General features: G+C 44.9%; 1 long non-coding RNA gene across 1 annotated transcript; it reads left to right on the top strand.

Moving 5' to 3' along the window:
- Window positions 1–8,635: 8,635 nt before the first annotated feature.
- LOC142475773 (uncharacterized) lies at window positions 8,636–26,943 on the top strand. The gene is made up of 6 exons (XR_012791134.1): window positions 8,636–9,266; window positions 11,135–11,190; window positions 14,014–14,133; window positions 16,282–16,385; window positions 24,311–24,421; window positions 26,830–26,943. It is a non-coding gene; the product is annotated as an uncharacterized LOC142475773 (long non-coding RNA).
- Window positions 26,944–27,280: the final 337 nt, after the last annotated feature.

Raw genomic sequence — 27,280 nt, 5'->3', positions numbered from 1 at the left:
AGAAAATAATAAAATTTTATTAATTCTACATAGATAATTAAAAACACATATACATTATTAAAAATCCCTTTTTGTGGCTGATATGTAAATAGGATGAGGATTATTTGAATCTATTGCCATATATCATCATATCATGACTCTCAGAGTAATAACAGCAGGTCTGTAATTGATTTGCATGTGGCTAGCTAGCAAACAAATTGGTCTTGCAGTATATTACTGCAGATCTGTCAGGTTGGCCAGAATCACTGCGGATATCAGAAAATAATAACATTTTATTAATTCTACATAGATAATTAAAAACACATATACATGATTAAAAATCCCTTTTTGTGGCTGATATATAAATAGGATGAGGATTATTTGGATCTCTTGCCATATATCATCATATCATGACTCTCAGAGTAATAACAGCAGGTCTGTAATTGATTTGTATGTGGCTAGCTAGCAAACAAATGTTGGCAAAAATCACAGTTTGAGATCATATCATAACTCACAGAGTAATAACAGCAGGTCTGTAAATGTTTTGTATGTTATTAACTCGCAGATAGATACTTGCAAAATTCACCATTCAAACCACAATCACTGTCTAACATATATACTGGTATTGCTGCTCTGAATAGATAATTTACAGGGCAACTCTTCTGATCAAATCTTTTTTGATCAACTGATAAACATTTACAGTATTTACAATCTTTATCAGAACTCTTATAGAGACAATAAAAAGTGGATATATACACACACACACACACACACACACACACACACACACACACACACACATTACAGTATGTGGGTGTGTATGTGTGTATATTATCTCTAGGGGTAGTTGCTCTGGGCTATTTCATACACAAGAGCCCCACAAACAGGGGTGGTTGAGCCTTTCAGGTACAGACACATCTCAAATAAACACTGATACCTTATGAATATTTCTCTATTAAACAGAAAGTAATCAGCAGCTTTGTGCTTTTTCAGTAACAGACCCTCTTTAATCACAGAAGATTCCCAGAGATAAAAAAATAAAGCAACTTACTGTATTTGAGACACACACCACTCGGTTAAACACTTTGAATTAAAGCCCAGGCCCATCTGACATCACATGATCAGTGACCAATTAGAGAATTTGTAGCAGACAAAAAAACTACAGTGCCCATGAAGCTTTGCTGCAAACTCATCCTGGAGTTCAAGAGTTTACAATGATTGATGTCTTACAACTGGGAGTGAGACAAATTGTAACAAAAACTAAATGTATCTATTCTGCTTATTGTAATGTCAGTGTGTGTGTCTGAGGTCCAGGGATATGTCATTTAATTGTGTGTGTGTGTGTGTGTATGTGTGTGTGTCATCTTAAATCAATCTATTCTTAACAAATAAAAATATTTTACATGTACTAATTCTCTAATTTCTTTTAATTCACTATGAATTGACTGAATTATTTTAGTATTTTTCTCTCCGCTCTTAATTATTGCTTAATTATATATTTTTTCATGTTTGTGGTTCTGAATCCACACATTAGGAAGTATAGACAGTTGCTTTCTTTCTTTCTTGCTTTCTTGCTCTCTTGCACTCTTGCACTCTTGCACTCTTGCACTCTTGCACTCTTGCACTCTTGCACTCTTGCACTCTTGTGGAGAGGGAGTGGCTCAGTGAGTAAAAGACACTGAGTGGCACTGAGAGTTTGAAGCCTGGGGCCTGGTTCAATTCCTGGTGTCAGATCCTTGTGACCTTGGGCAAGTCACTTTATCTCCCTGTGCCTCAGGCACCAAAAACATAGATTGTAAGCTCCATGGGGCAGGGACCTATATTATATTATTATAAATTATATTATTATATTATTGAGCATTTCCCATTTTAAATGCAAAATTACTAACTAATATGTTTTTCTCCTTGTGCTATGAAATGCCTTATTTGAATCCAAAACTCATTGTATGAGGATAGACGCCATTGATTTTTCTTTCATTATTGCACATATGAATGTACAGCTGCAGCAGCAGCGGCCTTTATTCGAACACTTCACGCTGTGTATACTTCAGAATACCCATGTAGTGGCACGTGATCTCTTCCAACCTTCCCGCCTTATCACCCACTATCACTGCTTACTGAATAGCAGTAGGCATTAAGTGCTTGATAAGTGGCTTATGAACGCTTACTGCATAGGCGTGTGTGTGTGTCTGTGTCTATCTGAGGTACTGAGATACAGTAGGTCATTTAATTGTGTGTGTGTGCATGTACAAACTAAAAAAAAGTAACAGTGTTATTATAGCAATTACCAGTGTTACAAATATAGAAGTGCAAATAGCTAAAATGTAAGGAATCTACCGTTTTTTTTAAAAAAGGGGGGGACTATTCCATTGTGCATTTCACTTAATGTGACTTATTACCTTGCAATTAGATTTCTAGATATCTCTTGTATTTTCTAGGGTTACTCTTTGGGAGTATGTGTGAGAGCAAGAGACGGGTTGAGTGAAAGAAATAGAGTGGGAGTCAGGGTGAAAAAATGGAGAGAAGGGAAAGTGAGAGAGAAGGGAATGTGAGATAGAAGGGAAAATGAGAGAGAAGGGAGAGGGAGAGAGAAGGGAGAGGGAGAGAGAGCAGAGGTAAAGAGTGGTGTTTAAAGAGGGGGCAGTTTTAGTCGGGGAAGTAAGGCAAGGGTCATATCGAGAGAGATAAAGGGGGAGTGAGTGATAAAGGGAGAGAGAAAGGGGGAGAGAATGAGCTCTTAAAACAGGACTGCTTTAATGTTTTTAAAGCCTAAGAAATCAGATCAACATACACTGAAAATGAAGGATTTTTTAAAACCGATCGAATTGGCAGAACCAGACTGAAACAGCTTCGTACAAAGCCTTTTTAGATACAGATTGGACATGCGAGAAGGGCTTGCAGCATAGCAAACCATGCCAATTCGCATCTAGAGTGCTCTTTCGAAGTGATTTGTCTCACTTCAGAGTTTCTAGACTAGGCCGCAAAATCCTTTACGGTGTACAGGAAAAAAGAGACATAAAATACCAAGTCTATTTCAAAACAATGAATGCAACTTAAAGACTCAACATATCTGGCTGATGAATGCAAGGGTTAAACCTGGGAATACTATATTTTCAGTGTGACATGACCCTATTAAGATGCATTTCTCAAGGTTTACAAGTTACTGTATGGTTATTTTGCTGTTTAAAGTTTTTCTACCTTTTTTTGTTTAATTTCTTGAAATTACCTATGTACTGGTAGGAAGATAAATGTTTGAACAGGGGTTCTCAACTCCAGTACTCAAGCCTGTCCAACAGGTCAGGTTTTCAGGATATCCCACCTTAAGCACATGTGGTTCCATCAGGGGCTCAGTTTTCAACCAAGCCTCTGATTGAGCCAAGATATATGACACATATTACTAATGCAGGAATAAGTCATCAGAAATAGGCCCCTTGTTCAAAACAATATAACCATTTTCTCCTGGGATGTTGGAAGCATTAATATGCCTGATGACGCCATATGCTGGGCACAATGACCGAGATAGCAGCTGAGAGAAAGAGCAGAGAATGTAATAGTGTTTAAAATTGTTTCCCAATAGCTCAGATATAGCGATCAGTGAAAGAACAGTGTCCCATCAGCAGTGGCTGGACTGGATGTCTTGCTCACAAGTGCTATGTAATGTGGAAAAATGTTGCACACCAAAAATCAAAATAAATCTGAGATACTAATACCAGTGGGAGTCCGAGTGAAAAAATGGAGAGAAGGGAGAGTGAGAGAGAAGGGAGCGAGAAGGGAGTGGGAGAGGGAGAAGAGGTAGAGAGAGGTGATTAAAGATTGATTAGTTTGAGTCAGGGGAAGTGAGGCAAGGGTCATATAGAAGGAGATAAAGGGGGAGTGAGTGATAAAGGGAGAGAGAAAAGTTGAGAGATAAAGGGGGAGAGAATGAGCACTAAAAACAGGACTGCTATAACGTCTTGAAAGCCTAAGAAATCAGATCAACATACATAGACCTGAAAATGGAGGATTTTTTAAACCGATCGAATTGGCAGAACCAGACTGAAACAGCTTCTTATCAGCCGTCTACCACTGAGATGTATATTCTTTCAGTGGTAGAGAATGTATCATACCCTCCATTAGCAGTGTCTGATTACAATGGCTGCAGTGAAAGAAGTTAGGGTTAGGGTATCCTGAAAACCTGGCCTGTTTGCGGCTCTCGAGGACTGGAACATTGCAGGCCTGGCTTACAGCATAGCAAAGTAGGCCAATTCACATAAAGAGAGCTATTTAGAAGTGGTTTGCCTCACTTCAGAGTTACTAGAATAGGCCACAAAATCCTTTGCGGTGTACAGGAAAAAAGAGGCATAACATACCAAGGCTGCCATCTCTTAATATTACAAGGTTACTAGATGCTCTGCAGAATTTTATAAATGCAGTAATTAATTGAAGCCAACTAAAGTGTCACTAATTTTAAATATCTTGGCATTTGGTTTCACTCCCATTTAAAATTTGAGTTGCATATTGATAATCTGACATCCAAAATCATTGCCAAACTGGGTGTACTTTATAGGAACAAATCCTCCCTAGGCCAAGGTGCATGATCGGTTAACTTTTGTATCTTACAGACATGCTTAAATGTAGTTAGTACTGCATTGCTGTGAACAGGACACATAGTGGAAAGTTACCTTAATTAAGAGAAACTCTCCAGAGTTGTATGGGAGTCTCCTGGGCCCTCCCCTAGGTCATGCTTATAGTGCCAGCAACGCGACTGGCGAAGTGACGGGTGACGTCACCTGCGAAAGTTATAATTTAACTTTCGGGGATGTCGCTGGCGACATGGGCATTGATTGGTTCAGAGGCTGTCACATGTGGCGACAGCCTCTGAAAAATCTGATTTCCCCAGCTCCAAATTTTGAGTCGCCAGCGTTACTCCCGTCGCGTCGCACTTACTATAAGCGCTGCCTAACTGGGATGTATACTGAATGCCTGGATGTGTTCTCTGACACATTTGTACAGCAGAGAAATGTGCCAGACTCTCAACTGTGGCAAAGCTGATAGTATACTCAGGACTGCGTGCAGTAAAAATTGATCACATAATAGCAACTATTGGGAGTCCCCTGGTTGTTGATGACATCATGAGCGCTATCCTGAGTGTTATAGAATGCTGAAATATATCCAAAGCTATGTATCCAATAAATTGAGCAGAAAGAGATAGGGGAAACTGTCCAAGCATTGCTGGAGTCAGAGGTAATATGGACCGCAGCCAGTTTGTTCAACTATCTGGGCTGTGGAAATACCAGATGGGTAGTGTAGGGTGGCTGTGCACTGTAGAACCCTAAACACAGTAGTGCCACTGTTGGTCGCTGTCATCGCTGACGTAGTTACTTTGGTGGAACATATGCTGTGAAGTATGTATATACAATTATACCAAGGTACAAAAATAGGAGAATGAGAAAAGGAACATAGAGTAGTACGTCTTTGGCTAAGAGAAGAAGAAACCACTTGATTGTCTCTCTCTCTCTCTCTTTTTATATATATATAAAAATATAAAAAAGTGTAAAATGGGGGGGTTTGCGAGGTGTGAAATAGGCCTTGCAACACTACCATTTGAGTAAAAGTTGTGCCCTAAAAAAAATGTCATGGTAGGTGTGCTATGGGGTAGGGAGGGGGGCCTGATCCTTGCATTTGTCCTGGGCCCCAAGATTTCTGCTGGCGGCCCTACTGACAAGGGATTCCTCAAATTGGGCCCAGCAGAAGCTACTTCCCAAGCAAGCAATTGCCTTTTTATATTATTTGTTCTGCTTTTTACTATTATCAGTATATATATGTAACATCGCCAAAAGAAGGGTCGTGCGGTCACTGCTGTATTTCATCTCCTGTCTGCACCGCTGATAAGAGGCATAGAGGAATTTGTGAGGGCGGACCCTCGCTCTCGCAGAGGGGAGGGGTTTGATGTCTGTCTGTGTGTGTGTGTGAGAGGGAGAGAGTGTGTGTGTAAGAGGGAGAGTGTGTGTGTGTGTGTGTGTGTGTGTGTGTGTGTCACCCACCCTGTTTCCCTCTGTCTCACTTTCTGTAGCCCTCTGTCTCACTTTCTGTCACCCTCTGTCTCACTTTCTGTCACCCTCTGTTTCCCCCTGTCACCCTCTGTCTCACCCTGTCACCCTCTGTCTCACCCTGTCACCCTGTGTCACACCATGTCACCCATTTTCTCCCTGTCAACCTCTGTATCTCTCGGTATCACCCTGTCATTCTCTGTCTCACCCTGTCACCCTCTGCCTCACCCTGTCACCCTCTGCCTCACCCTATCTCACACACTCTCTGTGTCTCACACACTCTCTGTGTCTCACACACTCTCTGTGTCTCACACACTCTCTGTGTCACACACACACGCACACTCTCTCTGTGTCACACACACACTCTTAACAAGGACTAATTGTAGTATAATGTAATACAATAAATAAACATGTCAAAAACGAATGTTGTTCTTACTAGGAATTTATTCAATTTTTTTTAAAGCGGGCCTGGGGCGGGGCTAGGTGATGAGTAGATTTTTTTGTTCAGCGAGTAGATTTTTGGGTGATTTGTCAACCACAATATATATATATATATATGTAAGGGGGCCACTCCCGGCTTCCCTGATGTTCCTTTGCCCCTTGCCTTACCCCTGTGGCAGTGGGGGAAGGGGATGGCGACTTTTCCCAGTTGGCGCCGCTATCTGTGCCGGCGCCGTCGGGGGCCCTGATGCTCGAGCATGCGCAGATAGCCACAGCGGCCATGTTGTGTTTGGTGCGAGGTTCGCGCAATACGCAGAGGTTGGCAAGGGTAGTGGTGGCCATTACAAGTGTACAGGAGATCTGGTAGGTTGCGCAGGTGCAGTTATGTGTAGCGGTGGCCACTACAGCTTTGCACAGGTGCAGTAGAGACCGCGCACACAGTCCCCATAGGAAAGAGGTTCTGAGTGGACTACATCCCCCAGCAGCCTCTGGTGAATGCCCTATGTTCCCTGTCACCTGCAACCAACCAGCCACTGAGACTTGCAGATTCTCTGCAGCAGGGAATTTGATACATTGTTTTGTGCAGTCAGGAAGCAGACTGGGAAGCACGTGAGTGAGTGAGACTTAGGGGACAAAGGGGGAAAGAAGGTGGGCAGAGAGCTGCGAGATTCTGCCCTAGGCCAGAAATCCCCAGGCTAGAGTTGAGGCCCTGACTTCCCACTAGTGAGGGTGGGTGGTCACAGGGACAGGCCCTAGTACAGGAACCTGTCACTTTAGAGAGAGAGAGAAGTGAAGGAAGCAGAGACTGTCGCAGCACCATTACAGAGGTTTAGGATCAGACCTCTTCAAGCACAGCAGCAACCAACCGGGTGGGATCGCCCTGGAAGGTAACCCTGACGTATCTTCACCGTCGGATCCTTTGCGAAGTCTGTTTGCAGGTCCTAGCGCTGGAGCGCTCGGCAGGTAACATCCATAAGTGCACCAACTATAAATCAGTACATAGTGGCTGTGCAGTCACACACACACATACCTTACTTTGGGGGTGGGGTTGTGGTGTGGGGAGTTGGACATGGTGTGGGTACACGGTGAGGGGTTGCATCCTGCGAGACACGTGAGTTACTGTGTCTCCTAGAAGAGAGACACTTAATGTATGACATGCATAGTTATGTTACTGTTAGAAAAGTCACTGTTCTTTTATATGCTGTGTGCGTGATATTATATTATTGTCCTGTGAGGAACAACTCCCGCTCTGCTTGGAGCCATCACAGGTGGAGGCGGTGCACCATATAGTATTGTTCAGGAGGATACACCCCAGGCTCTCATTGGCGGAGGCTCAGGCCTCCTGTGAGCCTCACAGGTAAAGCACCACACTGGGTAATACATATAGCTCCCCTCACATGCACCCTATCTGCGATTGGGTGGGGGAATATGGGTTACATATATATATATATATATATATATATATATATATATATATATAGTACCGACACACTTTATTCGAGTGTGGCCGGTACCGCAAGCCGGGAGATTTCCCGGCTTGCTAGTGGCCGCCCCTCGGTGCCGCGCGGTCACGTGTCTTCGGGAGCGTGCGCCCCCTGCACGCGCGTCCAGGGGCTCCCCGAGGGAGCCCTGGTGTCCCGCGATCGCGGGACAGCGGCAGGGGGTTCCAGGGGACCCGGCGGCGGTAGGGAGAGCGCCCCGATCGGAGGGCGCTCTTCCGCTGCTTCGGCGCGCGCCCGTCACTCTCGGGCGCGCGCCAGGCTACTGCTGCGGCCAAGAACGGGCAAATGCTCGAATAAACTTGGCCGCAGCAGTATATATATATATATATATATATATATACAGTGGTTGACAAATCACCAAAAAATCTACTCGCCACACAAAAAAATCTACTCGCCACCTAGTACCAAACGTGTGCTGCTTGGGCCAATATTTACTCGCCCGGGGGTTAAATCCACTCGCCCGGGGCGAGCAAATGTATAGGTTTGTCGAACACTGTATATATATATATACAGTGCTCGACAAACCCGGTCGCCCACTCGCCAGGCGCGAACGGAAATTGGCCCGTGGCCAGCTACTTTTTCCCCCTGCTCTGCGCAAATTTTAAAAAAATTAAAAAAAAAAAATAACAAAAAAAATATCCTCCTGGCTGATTGGCCAATTGGTCGTGACGCGGAATGGAGCCCTTCTCTGCAGGGGTAATGGCTTCTCCTCGCACGCGCAGTCCGTCTCCGTCTCCTGCCCACGCTTCCCTCCTCATCCCCTCCAGTCTCCGCTCCTGTCGGGCAAGAGATGACAGCAGGGGATTTCTCCCCCCATCTCCCCCCCCTCCCTGTCCTGCTTGCCCTCCGGTTCCTCTCCTGTCCCTGTGGCTGCATGCGTGGGGCAGGAGATGACAGCGGGCGATGTCTCCCCCCCCCTCCCTGTCCTGCTTGCCCTCCGGTTCCTCTCCTGTCCCTGTGGCTGCATGCGTGGGGCAGGAGATGACAGCGGGCGATGTCTCCCCCCCCCTCCCTGTCCTGCTTGCCCTCCGGTTCCTCTCCTGTCCCTGTGGCTGCATGCGTGGGGCAGGAGATGACAGCGGGCGATGTCTCCCCCCCCCCTCCCGTCCCGGTTGCCCTACGATCCCCGCTTTCCCCCAGTGCCCGTGGCTGCTCCCGATGCCAGCAGGGGTGTTCCCCTCGGTCCCCGTGGCTGTCTCCGCTTCCCCACCCCCCCACAAATTTAAAAAAATAAATAAATAACAAAAAAAAATATCTTCCTGGCTGATTGGCCGTGACGCGGTCGTGACGCGGAATGGAGCCCTTCTCTGCAGGGGTAAGTAATGGCTGCTCCTCGCGTGCGCGGTCCCTGTCTCCTGCTCGCGCTTCCCTTCTCATCCCCTCAGTCTCTGCTCCTGTCCCCGTGGCTGCTCGCGTGGGGCAGGAGATGACGGCAGGGGATTTCCCCCCCACCCACTCCCCCGTCCCGCTTGCCCTCCGGTTCCGCTCCTGTCCCCGTGGCTGCTCGCGTGGGGCAGGAGATGACAGCGGGGAATGTTCCCCCCCCAAACCTGCTTCCCCTTTGGTCTCCGCTCCTGTCCCCGTGGCTGCTCGCGCGGGGCAGGGGATTTCCCCCCCCTGTCCCGCTTGCCCTCCGGTTCCACAGAGTGTGTTTGTATGAGAGAGAGTGTGTGTGTGTGTGTGTGTGTGTGTGTGTGTGTGTGTGTGTGTGTGTGTGTGTGTGTGTGTGTGTGTGTGTGTGTGTGTGTAAGAGAGAGAGAGAGAACGTGTAGGACACCAAAGGTACCCCCCACCCCACCCAGTCAGTCATCCCCCCACCCAGTCAGTCATCCCCCCACCCCACCCAGTCATCCCCCCACCCCACCCAGTCATCCCCCCACCCAGTCAGTCATCCCCCCATCCCACCCAGTCAGTCATCCCCCCATCCCACCCAGTCAGTCATCCCCCCACCCCACCCAGTCAGTCATACTCCCCCCCACCCAGTCAGTCATACTCCCCTCCACCCAGTCAGTCATAACCCCCCAGTCAGTCATACCCCCCCACCCAGTAAGTCATACCCCCCCCACCCAGTCAGTCATACCCCCTCAGTCAGTCATACCCCCCACCCAGTCAGTCATACCCCCCACCCAGTCAGTCATACCCCCCCACCCAGTCAGTCATACCCCCCCACCCAGTCAATCATACCCCCCCCACCAAGTCAAACATAATCCCCCACCCAGTTAGTCATAACCCCCCCCACCCAGTCAGTCATAACCCCCCCACCCAGTCATACCCCCCCACCCAGTCATACCCCCCCACCCAGTCATACCCCCTCCACCCAGTCAGTCATACACCCCCACCCAGTCAGTCAGTCATACCCCCCCACCCAGTCAGTCACCCCCCCCCACCCAGTCAGTCATCCCACCCCCCTGCCCAGTCACCCCACCCAGTCAGACAGTCAGTAATCCCCACCCAGTCAGTCAGTAATCCCCACCCAATCACCCACCCAGTCACCCCACCCAATCACCCCCCCAGTCACCCCACCCAATCACCCACCCAGTCACCCCATCACCCCACCCAGTCACCCCATCACCCCACCCAGTCACCCCATCACCCCACCCAGTCTCCCCATCACCCCACCCAGTCACCCCATCCCCCCACAGTCACCCTCTCTCCGTCTCTCACCCTCTCTCTCTCCCTCTGTCTCTCCCTCTGTCTCTCCCTCTCTCCCTCTCTCTCTCCCTCTCACCCTCTCTCTCACCCTCTCTCGGTCTCTCTCTCACCCTCTCTCGGTCTCTCTCTCACCCTCTCTCCGTCCTCTCTCACCCTCTCTCCATCTCTCTCTCACCCTCTCTCCGTCTCTCTCTCACCCTCTCTCTGTCTCTCTCTCACCCTCTCTCTGTCTCTCTCTCACCCTCTCTCCGTCTCTCTCTCACCCTCTCTCCGTCTCTCTCTCACCCTCTCTCTCTCCCTCTGTCTCTCCCTCTCTCCCTCTCTCTCTCCCTCTCACCCTCTCTCCGTCTCTCTCTCACCCTCTCTCTCTCTCTCTGTCTCACCCTCTCTCTGTCTCACCCTCTCTCTGTCTCACCCTCTCTCTGTCTCACCCTCTCTCTGTCTCAAAATCTGGATCTGGATATTTTATTTACCCTGTATATCTTAACTGCCCTATACTACACCGAAATAACCTATACTGCTTTCTTCCAGATCTGACTCAAGCTTCACACAGAAGACATTGGAATCCCCTGTAACCCAGAAGACAGGTAGGGAACACATCCCCTCCAATGTATAACATTGTGGGAATGAGGTACCTGGACATTGAGGGTCTGCGGATCAGGTAAGATCCCAGGTGGGATTGCTGCTTTAAACATTCTGAAGCGGGGGCATCCAGGCACTAGTTAAGGGGTGCAGGAAACTAGTCATTCACATCTGGCTTTTTTTTCTAGATTCGACATTTATACACACACATACACACACACAAAACAAGGACTAATTGTAGTATAATGTAATACAATAAATAAACTTATGTCAAAAACGAATGTTCTTACTAGAAATTTATTAAATTTATTTCATTTATGGGTTTTTTAAATGCGGGGCTGGGGGCGGGATTAGAGGCGGGGTTGGAGGCGGGACTAGAGGCGGGGTTGGGGCGGGACTAGGTGGCGAGTAGATTTTTTGGTTCGGCGAGTAGATTTTTGGGTGATTTGTCAAGCACTGTATATATATATATATATATATATATATATATATATATATATATATATACTTATTATTAGGCTATAACTGCAGCACTGATTATTGTGCTACCTAGTTCTTGTTGGTTCTTAATAGATTGCTATGAGGGATATTGTTATATGCACTTATGATATAATACACCTCATTTAGCAATCAGGACGCCACACTCCATATATTTTAGCACCCTCCCCATCAGTTACATATGTTGCTGGTACCATGGTTTTTTACCTCACTACTTCTTATTGGGACTCACACTGGTACTGTCATTTAGCGCATGAATATTTATTTTGTTCTAACAAAATTAACACAGTATAGGAAAATATGCATTTGTCAGAGGGAAAGGCCAATAATCTGGAGTCAGGTCACCCTAATGTATATTAAAAATAAACACAGGCCTGTCTGATACTCCCTGATATTATAAAGTAAAGAGGCCACTCTATAATAAATATTTACACAGGCCTTTTTAAGTCTGTCCCTAATAATCTGTAATCAGGAGGTCATTATAAGTGTTAAAACAGTAGTGGTACTGTGATATTAAAGTGACAATCCCATACAAGTTTAATTCAGCCCAAATCCACACAATAATGTTAATAAATGCATTATAAATATCACATGACCATATGTATACTGTCTTAGTTCATGGCTGTGTTATTACATCATTACATGTGTAATTAAATCCGTGACATTCTCAGGCTCCCCCCTTCTGTGACAATCATACAGCCGGGCCGTTACATTGCAACACACTAATCCCGCCCCTAGTGACATCACGTGATCAGTAACCAGTCAGAGAAGCTAGCAGGCAAAGAACTACATTTCCCACAATGCACCTCGTGGAGTGTGGCTAGCAGCTACACCTTCTCTCACTAGTTTGTCTCCTGCGAGCTTCCGTACACAGCGTCTTGTTAGAGTGGGGCGTGGACATGTGTAAACTTCAATGGTGGGAAAATGAGACAGTTTTAGCTGCTAGCTGAGCAGTGGTACAGCGCTCTGTAGAAGGCGCTCTCAGTCGGGTGAGTGATTTTTCAATGTGTGTGTTTATTTTATTTCATTTCTCATTTTACTTTCACTTTAAGTACTGCATGCTTATTTTTTTCTTTGGGCATTTAGGGATTTAAGTGCTCTGTGAGCCGATTCCTCCATTGAAGGAGGAGCTATGAGGCCAACCTATCACAGCTACTGTACCATCTTCAGTTGCTTTCAGTATACTGATTAATCCACGGCACAGAATATGCAACTTCAAATACATCTATCAACTGTCTATATGTTAAGCCCCCGGACAAGCATTTGCTTGTTAGTTATACACTAGTTTCATACAAGCACTTCACACAGGGGGCTTCAACTTAGGTAGTACTTGACCGGCCGGTCTGAGTGTTCTCATTTCCATATATTTCTTGCCTCTACACTTTATTTACACACTTTGTACTTATTACTGCAGTGTAGCATTTTTCCCCACACCTTAAGGTTCAGTTTATAACAGCTTTGTAGGTCACCACTGCTCCTCATTTTAACCATTTATGTGTATGTGATTAATAAACCTTTATTGATACAATTTGTGTATGTTAGAGTGCTATTCAGGGGATTCTTTTTTTCTGTGTTAGTTTTCATATATATATATGTGTGTGTGTGTGTGTGTGTGTGTGTGTGTGTGTGTGTGTGTGTGTGTATATATTTATGTGTGTGTGTGACCTTGGGCAAGTCACTTCATATCCTCTGTGCCTCAGGCACCAATGTCATAGATTGTAAGCTCTATGGGGCAGGGACTTGTGTCTGCAAAATGTCTCTGTATAGCGCTACGTAAAACTAGCAGCGCTTTAAAAGAACATGCTGTTATTATTATTATATATAAATGTGTATGTATTTATTTATATAGCACTATTAATGTATATAGCGTTTCACAGTAGTAATACATGTGAAAATCCTATAAATAACAAATACAAATATCAGGTCATGGGAATAAGTGATTTGGACATAAAAGTAACATTTCGGAAGTGTGGACAACTAATACATCTTGTAGATTGCCTTTACAGTGTGATGTCATTGATTCAGTAGATTGTGTGCAGACCAGGACTGCAGTACAGTGTCACTCACATGGATGACTTGCGTGGTAGAAGCTCAAGAACAAGGATGTCAAACTCCAGTCCTCGAGGGCAGCAAACAGGCCAGGTTTCCAGGATATCCCTACTGAAAACCTGGCCTGTTTGGGACCCTCGAGGACTGGAGTTTGACATGCATGCTCTAGACGGAGCACAGCTGTGGGTGGGAGGTGGATTTGCTTTGCATCAAATGGTTTGGAGCAAGGTTTATTGTATGTATTATCATAATAACAATGCAATGCTTAACTTTTATTTCAGGAGGGATGACTGCAGAACAGAAGTGAATATTGAAGCCATGTGTTCCTTTTCTTGCAAAAGAGAAAATTTGAAGGACAGTTGAAGAGAAGGAAAATTACTACACAGAGACAGATAAGCAATGTGTATATTTCTCATTTACCATTTAGTATTTGTCGTTTTATTGACTCCACACAATCCGGCTGCTACGGGTTTCACATTGAACATTTTCATCTCTACTCTACCCCTTCCTGTGATCTGAACCATGCAAGTTTTCATTGATTCAATACATCATGAGTAGAGTGTGGCTACAGTATGAAGTAAAGACCCAAGGACCACATCTACTACCATTCATAACAAGAACATGTGCAGTAGCGCACAGCTGCAGTTCTATGTGATTGTTATGAAAGGTTGAGGTGGTTCAATTCTATGAATCTGGTGTGGGATGGACCATGTTTGCATCACATGGTTTCATCTAGGCCAGTAGATTATATAACTCTCAGTACAGGTTACACATGGCATCAGTATTAGTGATGTAAAGAGGAGGAAAGCTTCAATGTGGAGAACAAAGCCAAGTAATGTTGAAGTTACTCCTTTTACCATTTACTTGGTCAGTCTGTACTGTCTACTCCCCACACAGCTGCTAAGGGTCTTCCATTTTAAATACTTTCACCTCCTATTCTGCACTGCTTTGCTGCCCATTATTTAGACATGCGTTCCAGTCATGTTTACCACTCTGAATCTCTCTGCAGTCATTGATTCAGCACATCATGGGTAGAGCATGGCTACAGATACAGAAAGCTTTTATTATTTTACCGGCTGATCATCCATAATATTGCATTAAAACATAGAATATCACTTAATTTCCAAAAGATTCAGTGATGCTGATAATGCAGAATCTCACAACATTTCCCATCATAATGCCATAATGCACCAGAGGAAGAAATAATCCTTGCTATATCTGTACATTGTGTGACGTATTACCTCCATGACCATTGATAGCAAGTACATCTTCTGTATAGAGCGGCTGTGTTATGATGCAGTTATTGATCATCATTGACATAATCACAAGAATCTTATGCAAAGGGAAATTGTCCGCAGCGAAGTGAGATGTGTGCCTGTTTTAAGTCCTCCAGCTTAACGCCCCTACACCTCCCACTACACAGACATACTTACTTATGCATACACTGACATCTGGCATACCTACACACACCCCAGGGCCACTTCCTTCCCCTGATGTCAGGGAGAGGATGGGCATGCAGAGTGCAGTAAGTCTCCACGTTACTCTGGCCAACAGTCTTGGCCTACCCCCAGCATCTGTCACCCACAACATCTGTTCCCTTTTTGTAAAGTGCTGAACTATCTCACCTGGGTCAGTGCTATAGCTGATCACAGTGCCCGATCATGATGTCACTGTGACAGGCAGCAGTGCAGATTGACCGGTCAATCAATGCAGTGCCGCACCATATGCACTAAATGAGATTTCCGTGCCCCCTGTCAGGTTACTCCCTGGGCAGTGACCCTGCTCACCCCCTCCCCTAGTTCCACCTCTGACCACAATTATCTCTCTTGGAGAGTGTAGCAAATTGGTGTTGGTGGAATCTCACCTCTGCCATGCATGGTCACAATCTGGGCACAGGACCCAAATAGTGGGCAATGTGGCACTTCTTACAGTAGAGAATAAGTAACTATATTCTTTACTTGTGTATTAAGGACCTTATTTGCATTCAAATTCAGTCCCCATGGGACCAAGACTTTCTGGCTTACTGAACAAAGTGGAATTGTTTCGTAGAGGGTGGAGAATTGTATTTTATCTGAAATTACCCCCTCTGCACAAAATACAAACAATTATACACATACATGTACCTTGTGGAAGTTGTTGCCCTCTATCTTCCTGTGGTCTCTCCCTGTTTCTCACCGTGCCTCCTCCCATTTCCTTGCACCTCTGCGTCTCCGCATATATCCCTATACTCAGAGCCGGCTCCGGTCAGTGACATGGGATGCCCAAATATGAGCATATCCATACATGGGCATCCATGCCACTGACCGGAGCCCACTCTGTTGCGGATATGGAGAGAGACTGGGAGATTTACATCCCCTTATAATTCATATGGTGCATAGTACCGGCACGTATTGTTTTACCGTTACTGTGTACCTTCCTACTTTCACACTGGTACAGTATGTGCTGCAGTGGGACTGAGAGGGATATATTGGTAACACATAGTTATTGTTGGGGGAATTCAATCCATTTTGAAAATAGTAATGCAATGTTTTATACTTTTTTTTTTGCAGTAATGAAGAATGAAAAAGTTCTGTTAAAATTGAATTGGAGGTGAACTGGAATCATCATCAACTCTGCACCAGTGTGAATTGATGTTCTTTAATGTTCTGATAAGGTACATGCAACATCTCTTCCTCAACCCCTACACCACTCTCTGCCTCTTGCCTCTCTCTCTCCACCTCCCTGCTAAGCGTATTAACCCATCTAATGTAATCCACATTCCATGTCTCACTTTACTCTTCACTTCTCACGTGCCCTCTGGAATGTCTGCTCTCTGACTAACAAGGTCTATTTGTACATGACCTATTCTGCTCTCATCATCCACCACTTCTCATTCCCCTCACCCCTGTCCTACTCGATACCTCAGCTTAATTGAACTCTCTCCTCTGACATCTACCCTTATCTCTAACCTCTCCTCACTTTCTGCTTAAACTAACTATCTTGTTAACTTTTACAATGCTATCATCTCCTCCTCCTCCCTCCTCCCTCCTCCATTATATATTTATATGCCCCTTCTAGGCTCTGACACACTCATCCCTCTAAGGCCATGATTATCATGGGCACATGCTTGGTCATCCACAGTGCGTGCGAGCGATGCAGAGCCGCCTCGGACCTCAGTGCAGGGATTGCTGCATACCCCCAGCATCTGTCACCCACAAACAATACACACACTAATACTCCCCACAATACACACTATAATACCTCCTCAATACTAATCTCTCCAATAATATTATAGCTCCAAACACAATATACACAACACCCTTACACAAGATACACAATCTAGTACTCTCCTCTGCACCTCTACACACAATATAATACTCCCACACACACAATATACACACTACCCTCCTACCCCCATAAAATACAACCAATAATACACACACACTTTGTGGATGTTGGGACCAGCTCCCGGCATGCACCAGTGAAAGAGAGAGGCCAGCAGAAGCTCGGAAGAACTCCCTCTCTCCATCCGTGCCTCCCTCCGTTTCCCATCTTCTCCCTGTCTCTCTCCCTCCCTTTCCTTGCATCTCCCTGCGTCTTTACGTATACCCAGTCAGTGACGGCTCTGGTCACGTGATGCCTTAATATGGGCTTATCCATATATGTTCATCCACGTCACTAATGTGATGCCCGCACTGTTGCGGAGCTGGTACTTACGACGCGCACTTATTGTTTTTTCAGTACTGCGTACCTGACTCTACCGGCCTACTTTCAACACTAGTACAATAAGTGCTTCACTACGAGTGAGTGGGGAATATTGGCATCACACAGTCACTGTTGAATATGCCATTCAATCCATTTTGAAAATAGTAATGCAATGTGGTTTTGTTTTGTTTGCTTTTTGCAGTAATGAAGAATGGATAAGTTATATTAAAATTAAATTGGAGGGGAACTGGATTCAGCATTTCATCATGAACTCTGCACTTGTGAGAATTTACCTTCTTGAATGCCCTGAGAGGTACACGCAACTTTAAGACTATAATCTGCTGTGCAAGCTTTCGTGCTATACCTCCCCCTCAGGTTTTGATTTATACATTTGCTCCCTCAAGTCATGTCCTCTAATATTTGAAAGCTCTCTCCTAGCATTTTCTCTCTACCACAGAACGTCATCCCAATGTAACCTCTCTCTTGTTCTCTCTGCTTGCTGTTTCCTCACTTTTCTGTTAAACTTTTCTAATTTCTCTAACTTCCACACTCCTGCTTTTATCCACATGTTCTCCTCTTTCCTTCCCCTACCTTTGCATGTGTCTACACACTGCACCATTTGTACAGACCTCTATTGCAGCTATTTCTGCACTGCTCAATGAAAAGCACTCATGTACATCCTATTCTCTGCGCCCCCTCTCTCTGCGCCCCCTCTCTCTCTGCGCCCCCTCTCTCTCTGCGCCCCCTCTCTCTCTGCGCCCCCTCTCTCTCTGCGCCCCCTCTCTCTCTGCGCCCCCTCTCTCTCTGCGCCCCCTCTCTCTCTGCGCCCCCTCTCTCTCTGCGCCCCCTCTCTCTCTGCGCCCCCTCTCTCTCTGCGCCCCCTCTCTCTCTGCGCCCCCTCTCTCTCTGCGCCCCCTCTCTCTGCGCCTATCTGTCTCATTCTCTCTACGTCCCTCTCTCTCTACATAGAGCTATCTCTGTCTCTCTCTACACCTATCTCTGTGTCTCCTTCTATGTTTGCTGATGTGTGGGATATCTCTTATAATCTTGAACCTGCTCATATACACATCGGGTCTCCCTGCCTCTGCCTCCCTGCTAAGAGTGTTAACCTATCTAATGTAATCCACATTCCTTTCCTTACTTTTCTCTTCCCTTCTCCTATGCCCTCTGGAATGTCCGTTCTCTGACTAACAAGGCTCTAGTTGTACATGACCTCTTCTGCTCTCATCATTCACAATCAGTCATTCCCCTCACCCCATCTTACCTGTCCCACTGATTTTCCTCTGCTTAATTAAACTCTCCTCTGACATCTACTCTAACCTCTCTGCTCTCTCTCTCTCTTTCTGCTTAAACTGACAATCTTATTAACTCTTACAATGCTATCCTCTATATGCCCCTTCAAGCTCTGACACACACGTCCCTCTAACCCACACCCTTGGCTAAATTCCCAAACATGTTCATCACACTTCCACTCACTGTTCTTAATGCCTATGAAGGAAATCTCACACTTGATGTTTGATTTTTCTACAGTAAAAATGTCTCCAGTCCTGTATAAAGCTGCTCTCTGGGGCCAAACCACACTACTTTTTTTTCCACATTCATCAACACACAAATTTAATTTACGCTGTCTTTTTTCCCCTGTATTTGACTCCCTCCACTAACCTTCTTCTCACACTTGCCATCCTTCCTTCACTTCTCCTCAAGCATTTGACTACTTCAGAGGCAAGGTGGATGCCACCCACAAGGAGATTCCTTCTGTCCCTTCCCCCTTCTCTCCTTCTACCTAATTCTCCTTCTGCATTTGACTCCTTTTCTTCTCTTACAGAGCTGGAAGCTAATCATCTTCTCTTCTCCCTCTACCACATGCCCTCTAGATCGTATCCCCTCACACCTTACTGCATCTCTTAGTCCCCACTCTCACCCACATCTTCAAGTCCTCCCTATTCTCTGGCTCTTTACCCTCTTACTTTAAGCCTGTAGTGGTCACCCTTTTCTCAGAAACAACCTACACCCTATGTGCCTTACTAACTACCGCCCTATATCCCTCCTGCTGTTTGTCTCCTAATTGCTAGAATGTCAACATTCTTAAATCACATGCCCTCCTGGATCCTTTACAACCTGCCTTTCGTACAGCTCGTTCTACAGACTGTGCTTAAAGCAAATTCCCAAGGTCACTTTTCCCTACTAATCCTACTTGATCTATCTGCTGCGTTTGATGCTCTCAATCACTCTCCTCCTTCATATTCTAAACTCTCTCTTGGTATCCGTAACACAGTTCTATCCTGGTTTTCATCATAACTTTCCTGTCACACATTCTCCATCTCTGTTGCTAACATGTCTTCGTCTTCTATTGATCTGTCTGTGGGTATACATCAGGGCTCTGTTCTGAGATCTCTCTTTCTCTCTACATACTATCATTTGGTGACCTCATCAACTCTTTGTGACAATCCTATAAATAACAAATACAAATATCAGGTCATGGGAATAAGTGATTTGGACATAAAAGTAACATTTCGGAAGTGTGGACAACTAATACATCTTGTAGATTGCCTTTACAGTGTGATGTCATTGATTCAGTAGATTGTGTGCAGACCAGGACTGCAGTACAGTGTCACTCACATGGATGACTTGCGTGGTAGAAGCTCAAGAACAAGGATGTCAAACTCCAGTCCTCGAGGGCAGCAAACAGGCCAGGTTTTCAGGATATCCCTACTGAAAACCTGGCCTGTTTGGGACCCTCGAGGACTGGAGTTTGACATGCATGCTCTAGAAGGAGCACAGCTGTGGGTGGGAGGTGGATTTGCTTTGCATCAAATGGTTTGGAGCAAGGTTTATTGTATGTATTATCATAATAACAATGCAATGCTTAACTTTTATTTCAGGAGGGATGACTGCAGAACAGAAGTGAATATTGAAGCCATGTGTTCCTTTTCTTGCAAAAGAGAAAATTTGAAGGACAGTTGAAGAGAAGGAAAATTACTACACAGAGACAGATAAGCAATGTGTATATTTCTCATTTACCATTTAGTATTTGTCGTTTTATTGACTCCACACAATCCGGCTGCTACGGGTTTCACATTGAATATTTTCATCTCTACTCTACCCCTTCCTGTGATCTGAACCATGCAAGTTTTCGTTGATTCAATACATCATGAGTAGAGGGTGGCTACAGTATGAAGTAAAGACCCAAGAACCACATCTACTACCATTCATAACAAGAACATGTGCAGTAGCGCACAGCTGCAGTTCTATGTGATTGTTATGAAAGATTGAGGTGGTTCAATTCTATGAATCTGGAGTGGGATGGATCCTGTTTGCATCATATGGTTTCATCTAGGCCAGTAGATTATATAACTCTCAGTACAGGTTACACATGGCATCAGTATTAGTGATTTAAAGAGGAGGAAAGCTTCAATGTGGAGAACAAAGCCAAGTAATGTTGAAGTTACTCCTTTTACCATTTACTTGGTCAGTCTGTACTGTCTACTCCCCACACAGCTGCTAAGGATCTTCCATTTTAAATACTTTCACCTCCTATTCTGCACTGCTTTGCTGCCCATTATTCAGAGATGCGTTCCAGTCATGTTTACCACTCTGAATCTCTCTGCAGTCATTGGTTCAGCACATCATGGGTAGAGCATGGCTACAGATACAGCAAGCTATTATTATTTTACCGGCTGATCATCCATAATATTGCATTAAAACATAGAATATCACTTAATTTCCAAAAGATTCAGTGATGCTGATAATGCAGAATCTCACAACATTTCCCATCATAATGCCATAATGCACCAGTGGGAGAAATAATCCTTGCTATATCTGTACATTGTGTGACGTATTACCTCCATGACCATTGAGAGCAAGTACATCTTCTGTATAGAGCGGCTGTGTTATGATGCAGTTATTGATCATCATTGACATAATCACAAGAATCTTATGCAAAGGGAAATTGTCCGCAGCGAAGTGAGATTTCAGCCCCCAAACGTCTGTAATATTAATGCAATGTCTTACTTTTGTTGCAGTGAACACTGAAGAGACGGATCTACTACAACACTGTACAGGATGAGCATACGCTACAAGCAGCAAAATGATCTTGCAGTTGACAGTATGTTGTTCTGGTAATGTGCACAATTATTATTTATGGGCTACACACCACAGTGCTGGACATATTCTGTTAACTTCAACTCTACTCCTAACATGGAGATGTCTTCCTGGTGTTACTGATTCAGTACATCATATGCACAGTGTGGTTATGATATGATGGATTGATTTAATGAACCCACCAACCAATGATGACATCTGCATCATCTTCTGTAAAGTGCAGCTACAGCATGATATTATCAGCATTTGGTGCGGTATAATCAGAGGTATCTATGTGCTTTTGTGCCTGTTTTAAGTCCTCCAGCTTAACGCCCCTACACCTCCCACTACACAGGCATACTTACTTATGCATACACTGACATCTGGCATACCTACACACACCCCAGGGCCACTTCCTTCCCCTGATGTCAGGGAGAGGATGGGCATGCAGAGTGCAGTAAGTCTCCACGTTACTCTGGCCAACAGTCTTGGCCTACCTCCAGCATCTGTCACCCACAACATCTGTTCCCTCCTTGTAAAGTGCTGAACTATCTCACCTGGGTCAGTGCTATAGCTGATCACAGTGCCCGATCAGGATGTCACTGTGACAGGCAGCAGTGCAGATTGACCGGTCAATCAATGCAGTGCCGCAACATATGCACTAAATGAGATTTCCGTGCCCCCAGTCAGGTTACTCCCTGGGCAGTGACCCTGCTCACACCCTCCCCTAGTTCCACCTCTGATCACAATTATCTCTCTTGGAGAGTGTAGCAAATTGGAGTTGGGGGAATCTCACCTCTGCCATGCATGGTCACAATCTGGGCACAGGACCCAAATAGTGGGCAATGTGGCACTTCTTACAGTAGAGAATAAGTAACTTTATTCTTTACTTGTGTATTAAGGACCTTATTTGCATTAAATTCAGTCCACATGGGACCAAGACTTTCTGGCTTACTGAACAAAGTGGAATTGTTTCGTAGAGGGTGGAGAATTGTATTTTATCTGAAATTACCCCCTCTGCACAAAATACAAACAATTATACCCATACAAGTACCTTGTGGAAGTTGTTGCCCTCTATCTTCCTGTGGTCTCTCCCTGTTTCTCACCGTGCCTCCTCCCATTTCCTTGCACCTCTGCGTCTCCGCATATATCCCTATACTCAGAGCCGGCTCCGGTCAGTGACATGGGATGCCCAAATATGAGCATACCCATATATGGGCATCCATGCCACTGACCGGAGCCCGCTCTGTTGCGGATATGGAGAGAGACTGGGAGATTTACATCCCCTTATAATTCATATGGTGCATAGTACCGGCACGTATTGTTTTACCGGTACTGTGTACCTTCCTACTTTCACACTGGTACAGTATATGCTGCAGTGGGACTGAGAGGGATATATTGGTAACACATAGTCATTGTTGGGGGAATTCAATCCATTTTGAAAATAGTAATGAAATGTTTTTTACTTTTCTTTTTTTTCAGTAATGAAGAATGAAACATTTCTGTTAAAATTGAATTGGAGGTGAACTGGATTCATCATCAACTCTGCACCAGTGTGAATTGATGTTCTTTAATGTTCTGATAAGGTACATGCAACATCTCTTCCTCAACCCCTGCACCACTCTCTGCCTCTTGCCTCTCTCTCTCCACCTCCCTGCTAAGCGTATTAACCCATCTAATGTAATCCACATTCCATGTCTCACTTTACTCTTCACTTCTCACGTGCCCTCTGGAATGACTGCTCTCTGACTAACAAGGTCTATTTGTACATGACCTCTTCTGCTCTCATCCACCACCTCTCATTCCCCTCACCCCTTTCCTACTCGATACCTCAGCTTAATTGAACTTTCTCCTCTGACATCTACCCTTATCTCTAACCTCTCCTCACTTTCTGCTTAAACTAACTATCTTGTTAACTTTTACAATGCTATCATCTCCTCCTCCTCCCTCCTCCTCCTCCCTCCTCCATCATATATATGCCCCTTCTAGGCTCTGACACACTCATCCCTCTAAGGCCATGATTATCATGGGCACATGCTTGGTCATCCACAGTGTGTGCGAGCGATGCAGAGCCGCCTCGGACCTCAGTGCAGGGATTGCTGCATACCCCCAGCATCTGTCACCCACAAACAATACACACACTAATACTCCCCACAATACACACTATAATACCTCCTCAATACTAATCTCCCCAATAATATTATAGCTCCAAACACAATATACACAACACCCTTACACAAGATACACAATCTAGTACTCTCCTCTGCACCTCTACACACAATATAATACTCCCACACACACAATATACACACTACCCTCCTACCCCCATAAAATACAACCAATAATACACACACACTTTGTGGATGTTGGGACCAGCTCCCGGCATGCACCAGTGAAAGAGAGAGGCCCGCAGAAGCTCGGAAGAACTCCCTCCATCCGTGCCTTCCTCCGTTTCACATCTTCTCCCTGTCTCTCTCCCTCCCTTTCCTTGCATCTCCCTGCGTCTTTACGTATACCCAGTCAGTGACGGCTCTGGTCACGTGATGCCTTAATATGGGCTTATCCATATATGTTCATCCACGTCACTAATGTGATGCCCGCACTGTTGCGGAGCTGGTACTTACGACGGGCACTTATTGTTTTATCAGTACTGCGTACCTGACTCTACCGGCCTACTTTCAACACTAGTACAATATGTGCTTCACTACGAGTGAGTGGGGAATATTGGCATCACACAGTCACTGTTGAATATGCCATTCAATCCATTTTGAAAATAGTAATGCAATGTGGTTTTGTTTTGTTTGCTTTTTGCAGTAATGAAGAATGGAAAAGTTATATTAAAATTAAATTGGAGGGGGACTAGATTCAGCATTTCATCATGAACTCTGCACTTGTGAGAATTTAACTTCTTGAATACCCTGACAGGTACACGCAACATTAAGACTATAATCTGCTGTGCAAGCTTTCGTGCTATACCTCCCCCTCAGGTTTTGATTTATACATTTGCTCCCTCAATTCATGTCCTCTAATATTTGAAAGCTCTCTCCTAGCATTTTCTCTTTACCACAGAACGTCATCCCAATGTAACCTCTCTCTTGTTCTTTCTGCTTCCTGTTTCCTCACTCCTCTGTTAAACTTTTCTAATTTCTCTAACTTCCACACTCCTGCTTTTATCCACATGTTCTCCTCTTTCCTTCCCCTACCTTTGCATGTGTCTACACACTGCACCATTTGTACAGACCTCTATTGCAGCTATTTCTGCACTGCTCAATGAAAAGCACTCTTTAATATCCTATTCTCTGTGCCCCCTCTCTCTGCGCCCCCTCTCTCTCTGCGCCCCCTCTTTTGGCGCCTCCTCTCTCTGCGCCCCCTCTCTCTGCGCCTATCTGTCTCATTCTCTCTACGTCCCTCTCTCTCTACATAGAGCTATCTCTGTCTCTCTCTACACCTATCTCTGTGTCTCCTTCTATGTTTGCTGATGTGTGGGATATCTCTTATAATCTTGAACCTGCTCATATACACATCGGGCCTCCCTGCCTCTGCCTCCCTGCTAAGAGTGTTAACCTATCTAATGTAATCCACATTCCTTTCCTTACTTTTCTCTTCCCTTCTCCTATGCCATCTGGAATGCCCGTTCTCTGACTAACAAGGCTCTAGTTGTACATGACCTCTTCTGCTCTCATCATTCACAATCAGTCATTCCCCTCACCCCATCTTACCTGTCCCACTGATTTTCCTCTGCTTAATTAAACTCTCCTCTGACATCTACTCTAACCTCTCTCTCTCTTTCTGCTTAAACTAACAATCTTATTAACTCTTACAGTGCTATCCTCCTATCTATATGCCCCCTCTAGGCTCTGACACACTTGTCCCTCTAGCCCACACCCTTGGCTAAATTCCCAAACATGTTCATCACACTTCCACTCGCTGTTCTTAATGCCTATGAAGGAAATCACACAATTGATATTTGATTTTTCTACAGTAAAAATGTCTCCAGTCCTGTATAAAGCTGCTCTTTGGGGCCAAACCACACTACTTTTTTTTCACATTCATCAACACTCAAATTTAATTTACGCTGTCTTTTTTTCCCTGTATTTGACTCCCTCCACTAACCTTCTCCTCACACTTGCCATCCTTCCTTCACTTCTCCTCAAGCATTTGACTACTTCAGAGACAAGGTGGATGCCACCCACAAGGAGATTCCTTCTGTCCCTTCCCCCTTCTCTCCTTCTACCTAATTCTCCTTCTGCATTTGACTCTTTTTCTTCTCTTACAGAGCTGGAAGCAAATCATCTTCTCTTCTCCCTCTACCACATGCCCTCTAGATCGTATCCCCTCACACCTTACTGCATCTCTTAGTCCCCACTCTCACCCACATCTTCAATTCCTCCCTATTCTCTGGCTCTTTACCCTCTTACTTTAAGCCTGTAGTGGTCACCCTTTTCTCAGAAACAACCTACACCCTATGTGCCTTACTAACTACCGCCCTGTATCCCTCCTGCTGTTTGTCTCCTAATTGCTAGAATGTCAACATTCTTAAATCACATTCCCTCCTGGATCCTTTACAACCTGCCTTTCGTACAGCTCGTTCTACAGACTGTGCTTAAAGCAAATTCCCAAGGTCACTTTTCCCTACTAATCCTACTTGATCTATCTGCTGCGTTTGATGCTCTCAATCACTCTCCTCCTTCATATTCTAAACTCTCTCTTGGTATCCGTAACACAGTTCTATCCTGGTTTTCATCATAACTTTCCTGTCACACATTCTCCATCTCTGTTGCTAACATGTCTTCGTCTTCTATTGATCTGTCTGTGGGTATACATCAGGGCTCTGTTCTGAGATCTCTCTTTCTCTCTACATACTATCATTTGGTGACCTCATCAACTCTTTGTGACAATCCTATAAATAACAAATACAAATATCAGGTCATGGGAATAAGTGATTTGGACATAAAAGTAACATTTCGGAAGTGTGGACAACTAATACATCTTGTAGATTGCCTTTACAGTGTGATGTCATTGATTCAGTAGATTGTGTGCAGACCAGGACTGCAGTACAGTGTCACTCACATGGATGACTTGCGTGGTAGAAGCTCAAGAACAAGGATGTCAAACTCCAGTCCTCGAGGGCAGCAAACAGGCCAGGTTTTCAGGATATCCCTACTGAAAACCTGGCCTGTTTGGGACCCTCGAGGACTGGAGTTTGACATGCATGCTCTAGAAGGAGCACCGCTGTGGGTGGGAGGTGGATTTGCTTTGCATCAAATGGTTTGGAGCAAGGTTTATTGTATGTATTATCATAATAACAATGCAATGCTTAACTTTTATTTCAGGAGGGATGACTGCAGAACAGAAGTGAATATTGAAGCCATGTGTTCCTTTTCTTGCAAAAGAGAAAATTTGAAGGACAGTTGAAGAGAAGGAAAATTACTACACAGAGACAGATAAGCAATGTGTATATTTCTCATTTACCATTTAGTATTTGTCGTTTTATTGACTCCACACAATCCGGCTGCTACGGGTTTCACATTGAATATTTTCATCTCTACTCTACCCCTTCCTGTGATCTGAACCATGCAAGTTTTCGTTGATTCAATACATCATGAGTAGAGGGTGGCTACAGTATGAAGTAAAGACCCAAGGACCACATCTACTACCATTCATAACAAGAACATGTGCAGTAGCGCACAGCTGCAGTTCTATGTGATTGTTATGAAAGGTTGAGGTGGTTCAATTCTATGAATCTGGAGTGGGATGGATCCTGTTTGCATCATATGGTTTCAT

This window comes from Ascaphus truei, unplaced genomic scaffold (genome assembly GCF_040206685.1).
Source record: "Ascaphus truei isolate aAscTru1 unplaced genomic scaffold, aAscTru1.hap1 HAP1_SCAFFOLD_1373, whole genome shotgun sequence".
NCBI classification, from domain to species: domain Eukaryota; kingdom Metazoa; phylum Chordata; class Amphibia; order Anura; family Ascaphidae; genus Ascaphus; species Ascaphus truei.
Note: the sequence above shows the minus strand (reverse complement) of the source record. Positions and strands in the feature narration are given on the sequence as shown.